The 6,242-nt window shown below is 36.7% G+C and overlaps 1 long non-coding RNA gene across 1 annotated transcript; it reads left to right on the top strand.

Moving 5' to 3' along the window:
* Window positions 1–1,367: 1,367 nt before the first annotated feature.
* Window positions 1,368–5,048, top strand: LOC150019620 (uncharacterized). The gene is made up of 2 exons (XR_016509276.1): window positions 1,368–1,493; window positions 4,805–5,048. It is a non-coding gene; the product is annotated as an uncharacterized LOC150019620 (long non-coding RNA).
* Window positions 5,049–6,242: the final 1,194 nt, after the last annotated feature.

Raw genomic sequence — 6,242 nt, 5'->3', positions numbered from 1 at the left:
ATAAAATCTTTGAGTAAGTCTCATAATTACAATTTCTACTTTTTTCTCTTTTGAAAAAATGCATTCTGATTATCAATTGGGGATGTTTTGAATGTCTTCTCAGTTGCTCCTAGATTTCCTTGGGCGCTTGGTTATTTATGGAAAGTGTGCTGATTGCTGCTGGGATGTTACTGTTCCTGGGCCCCTCAGTGTTAGGAGATACATGTGTGTTTCAGTGTAAATACGTATTCATACGATTGCATTGATATTTATTTTATATCTGTAGTTACTGAAAATCATTAATTGACAGCAATATCCCCAATTCTGACCCAATAGCACATTCTAGCTTTCCTCTTTTCCGTATTTGTAGCCCCCTTTCCTAGCAGGGAAAGCCTAGCTGCCCCCTCCTCCGTGTACTCCTCAGTCGTGTCGGATGTGACTCACCTCCTAATTTGGCTCAGCCGCCATCTGCACTCTGGCCTTGCCTGAATCGCTCAGGAAGAAAAAGAGGAACATCTTTCTTTTTTTTCTTGAGCATTTCAACATTTACTGTGAATTGAATTTTAAACTGCCTCGAATAACTTAAATTGCAGTTGCAGATTTAGTATGCCTGATTGTGCTGCACCTTTCAAACTCCTTATAAAGCGCATGAACCATGCTTGACTAGTTAGACAGGGCTCTCCAGAAAAGCAGAGCCAATAGGAAATAGATATGTAGGAAAGGTATATGTAAATATATGTATTAAGCAAGATTTATTGAAGAAATTGGGTCATGCAATTATGGAGGTGGTGAAGTCCCACAATCTGCATCTGTTAGCTAGACACCCAAGAGAGAAGGTGGTGTAGTTGTCTGAGTCTGAAGACCTGAGAGTCAGGCAAGCTGAGAATGTGAATCTCAGTCTAAAGGTAGGAGAAGACCAGTGTTCCAGCTTTGCTATTAAGCAAAGAGAGAGCAAAACCTCCCTTCCTTGCCTGTTTGTTTTATTCAGGCCCTCAACTGGTAGGATGATGCCCACCCACATTAGAGAGGGCTAGCTTCTGAGTCCAACAATCAATTCAAATGCAGTCTTATTTGGAAACACCAACCAGACGAACTCAGATGTAATGTTTAATCTAGACACCCAGCGGCCCAGTCAAGTTAATACATAAAATGAATATAATTGAATACAATGATAAACACATTAAAAAAATAAATGAAATTCTGTTTTATGAGTCAGCTTTTGAGCATTAAAATATCCAATAATATTTTTGCTTTAAAAATACGTCCCTACTATTATGGCCATATATATTATCATATCTCCCTAGAGATATGGTTATACTTTATTATGTTTCCTGGGCTTGTAGTAATCATACCAAACCTTTAAAAATAAAATAAAATAAAATAAAAAGGACAATGTGCTCAGACTGATTGAGAGAACATAATCTGGTAATCTGGGTTGTTGACTGATTCTTACTTAGGACATGAAGCCTGGGTGTGTTGCCCAAGCTGATTCAACCACGTGTCACATGCCTTGGGTAAGTCCTTTCGGAGGGAGGGTAAGTCCTTTTATAACTAATTTTATAATTCTTGCTTGTTTTGTCATGGGATTTTTAATATCTTGCCATTTATATTACTTCAATGTTTTGAAACTTGGTGTAATTCCCCAAATTGTGTGCTTCAATTTTGTATGGCGAGCATTACCTAACTTGAACTGTTCTGTGTTTATGATATATTTGTCTTGTCTATTAGCATAATTGAGAATTTAGGTATGCCTTATCAATATTATATAATTAATAGGATCATCTTGAGGTTTTGTCTACTGAGAGTCATCAAGTCTGTGTGATGAATTCTTTGGTTTGAGATATTTGGCTGTTTATTTATTATATTGGACGTACTGTTGAGTCCTTTGAAATTTGTTGTCAATTATTAATCAACTAGACTCCTTTTCTCCTTAATTATCATATGTGACCACTGATGGTGATCACTCATCTTCTTGTACTATAGTTTTCTAGTTTATCTTTCAGATGTCTCTTGTTTCTTCTTTTCTGTATACATAGGTAAAAATAAGATATGATTATAATTTACAAAGATGTATATTCTTAGTAGAATAAGCTAACTACCCTCATACGCAAATATTCCCCTATAATCATCCTCATTTTGTATTACAATCCCTTTTTCTTTTTAGTATCACAAGTCTGTGGCCTTTTATATATTCAACTTAAATTTTTCATCTCTTAGGTGAAAAAACTTTTTATATCTTTTAGATACTCAGAATATTGAAACTTGGCTAGTGGAAACTCTTCAAGCTTATTCCTTTATTTTTATTGTTTTTAGTTTTATAAAATATTGCTTCTAATAGTTATGAAAACATCCTTATTTTGTTATAATAGTAGGGTTTTTCAGACTATCCTATTTTTATTTCCTGACATAAGAAATAGTACTATGTACCTTTCAAGGAGCAGTGGTTTTTCCTGATGGAGAATAGAAAGAGAGGTCAAGACCCAGTGTGAGGTGCACTGGAGGGTTGCCGGTGGACAGAAGTGCTCCTGCACTTTGAGTAGTGATAAAGCTAAAGGACATGAAGTCATCCTGGCTTTTCCATTTTAACCCCTGATGTGACTTGATCTTCTATTTCTTATAATATGAGTCTCATTGAACCAGAAACCTTTCATTACACATACAAAGAATTAGAGATATTCTTTTAAAATTGGAATTATGAAAGAGGACTTGCCTGACCAGATACTAAAGCACACTTTCAAGCAACAGTAATTTAACTGGGTTGATACTGACCCAGAGTAGACAAATAGATCAGTAGACTGGAATAAAGTTCAGAAAAAGACTCATTTACATACTAAAATTTATGACTGAGGTGGAATTTTATTCCGAATTAGTTACAAAAGGATAAACAATTCACTGAGAGGTTTTGGGGCTGTTAGAACCAAACAAATATGTATTCCTCTATTTAACACCATATGTAAGACTAATTTCAAAATTTACTAAAGTGCTCAATATAAAAATAAAACTATAGAAGTATTAGGAGACATTATAAGGAAGTATTTTATAATCCTAGGAGTGGGAGAGGCTTTTCCAGACAAGACATCTAACTTAAAATCTATAACAAAAGAAAACATATTAGTTGGTGAAAATTACACATTCTTTTTGTATAAAAAAAAAATTGAAAGACAAGTAACAGACTAAGATATACTACATATTTGACAGCAAATATATAATACCTACATTACCTACAGAATGTCAATAATTAACAATCCCATAAGATGATCAAATTTATAACAGGCAGTTCACACAAAAAGAAGTGCAAATGATCCATCACATGAAGAGATGCTTGATGTTACTAGTATCCAGAAAATGCAAATTTAAACAGCAATGAAGTAATTTTACACAAATATTCACAAAGCAAAAATTAAACAGATTGATAATTGATATTGTTGGTGAGGATGTATAGAAACAGGTACTCAATTTTAAAACACATTTTTGCACTCACTAGAACAGATAATAAACAACAGGTATTGACTAGGATGCTATGATGATGTAAAATGGTGCAGCCACCTTAGAAAAGTTTGGCAATTTCGTTGAAAGTCAAACATAGATCTGTCATATGACTCTGCAGTTCTATTCGTAAGTATATACCCAAGAGAAATGAAAACATACATCCACACAAAGTCTTGCACACAAATGTTTATAGCAGCATTATTCATAATAGCTAAGGAGTGGAAACAGCCCAAATGTTTATCAATTGGTGAACGATTAAGCAAATGTGGTATAGCCATGCAATGGCATATTATTCAGCTGTAAAAAGCAACAAAGTACTGATGCATTCTACAACAACAATAAACCTCAAAAACATGCTCTGTGAAAGAAGGCAAACACAAAAGGTATGGTTAAGTTTACATTGTGATGTCCAGAATAGTTAAAACTATAAAGGCAGGTGGATTAGTGGTTGCCTAGGGCTGGGGGTGGGTTTGGTGGGGATGGGAGTAAGAGAAAATGGGCATGAGGTTTCCTTTCGGGGGATGATGGAAGCAATTTGAAATAAAATTGTGATGGTTGAACAACTCATACTAATAATCATGTTAGTATAAATATACCAATACCCACTTAAAAGTGGGTAAGTTTTATGGTATTTGAGTTATACCTCAATAAAGCGTTTAAAATGCACATGTTCTTTGATATGCAATTGCATCTCCAGGAATTTGGCCTTCAGACATATTTATGCACACAAAGATTGTTCAAAGACATATTTGAAGCATTTCTCATAATTTCTCTGGAAAACAACCCACCTCAGTAGTAGTAGTTTACTAGATCAAGTATGATACATTCCTATTTCCTATTATGGGCCACAATGCATGTCTATAAAAATAAGATTATTATTATTCTACATATATAGAAATAAGACTGAAGCTCTACTGTTGCATAATAAAGCAATCTGCAGAAAAATACACATGGTATAATCTCATTTACATGAAAAAAATGTAAAAGTACATAGATCCAAACTTCCATATAAATGCTTATGAATAGGACCAGAAATCTATTATGTCAACAGTGGGGAAGGGAGTTGGGATCAGTAATGAAGGGAGACTTCTGTGTTCAATTAGTATATTTTTATATTTATAACATTTTGTACCATAAGAATGTGTTGAATCACTAGTGTTCAGAAGGGCATAAGAAGAAAAAAACTTGGAAAAAAAGCATGCTTCATACAAACTTATTTCTTAAAACTTAAATGCTATTCATTTCATAATTGTGTGTAGAGTGCAGTGTGGTGAGAAATTACAGCACAATGATTTTAATGATCCCAAACAACGAAGTAAAAGTAAGTCTTTTCTAGGAAACTGCCAAGAATACAATGTAAATGATGGAGAATCAAAGAGAGAAAGGGTCCAGTGAAGGAATAAAGAGAAGCTGAGACCCCAGGATGGCAGTGAGAAACTTCGGTTCTGTCAGCCCTCTACGATGGAAGAGACCTCAGTTGGGGTTCCTTGTAAGGGATCCAGTGGTAGGCTTCACTGTGAAAACAACACTGTCCTTTAAATATTTCCTCTGCTGTTGGAATAAAGGTAATGTGGTTACAGGACCAGTTTATCCTATACTGCTTTTGTTGGCCGAGATCAAGGTGATTGGGAACGCGAGGAAATGCAGCTTTGTGGTGAACCCCTGGGCCCTGGGCCTTGAGGGGTCTCTAGGTTAGCCAAAGAGGCTGGCTTAGAACCGCATTCGCAGCAGAGAACATCGATGGCAGTGCTGCCTGTTCTGACTTCACTACTGAAGCCCGAGGTGCACCCACATGGTACCTCTTTGGTCATTGGCCCACAGTGACTTATTCATTCTTGAGGTTCCAGGAACCCATCAGCCAAGTGCCCGCCAACAAAGAGGGAAGCAGCATGACTAGAACCTCTGCTAACCAGCAGGGCAACATCTTACCCAGCGGACTGTGAGCCAGGTCAGGCTATGATCATAGGTAGCCGCTTTGGGGCTGGTAACCTCCCTGGTACCATAACAAGGGCAAACTGTATTTTGTAAACTCAGATGAGCAAAGGTGATCTTCTGGCTCCTGTACATTTGATGAGTCCGTGCTTTGTTACCTGGAGAGGGTTCTCCCCATCAGTGCTCTTTTCTTTCCATTCCTGTTTCCTTCACAGTGGTGTCCATGTTTCTCAAAGATAAGCAGCCAGATCAGCCAACTGAAATTACTTACAGAATATGTTTACAGGGTATCTTGCTGGGAGCTGGTTCCATCCAGCCCTTGAGGTCTTTATCATCTTATTCAGAGATAAGACATTGCATTAGGTGCAATAAATAATAACAAGCATTAAATTAAATAAAATGCCACACGAACACCTAGAAGATAAGAACCATGGGAACACATTAAGGAAAGAAATAACCACTAAGGTAAACAGTGATATTGCTGCATATAGATGCTCATAGAAATGCTGAGGGAGGCAGTGGAAATTAACAGTTCAAACCATGTTTTAAATTAAATGGGACTCTTAATCTGGATCTTCCTCTTTGTTTCACAGACTCTTCTCCAGAAAATACAACTGGACAGTTGAAAGCCCAGGTTCTTACGAGTATTAGTAATAGAGGGGAGTGTGACTGGGAGAGGCAGAAAAACAACCCAGAGCCTCCCCCATGCAGGGCAGTAGTGTTGCCAGGTAACGTCTGTCATTGTTTACTTCTGAAGAACTTTCTGAGTTGCTTGAGGTTAGGATGTGGTGATTTAGATTTGCTTTCTAGTGTGATTGGGAGAATGGTGTGGTTTACTTGGC

Source organism: Furipterus horrens, unplaced genomic scaffold, assembly GCF_987537825.1.
Source record: "Furipterus horrens unplaced genomic scaffold, mFurHor1.1.pri manual_scaffold_2, whole genome shotgun sequence".
Classification (NCBI taxonomy): Eukaryota; Metazoa; Chordata; class Mammalia; order Chiroptera; family Furipteridae; genus Furipterus; species Furipterus horrens.
Note: the sequence above shows the minus strand (reverse complement) of the source record. Positions and strands in the feature narration are given on the sequence as shown.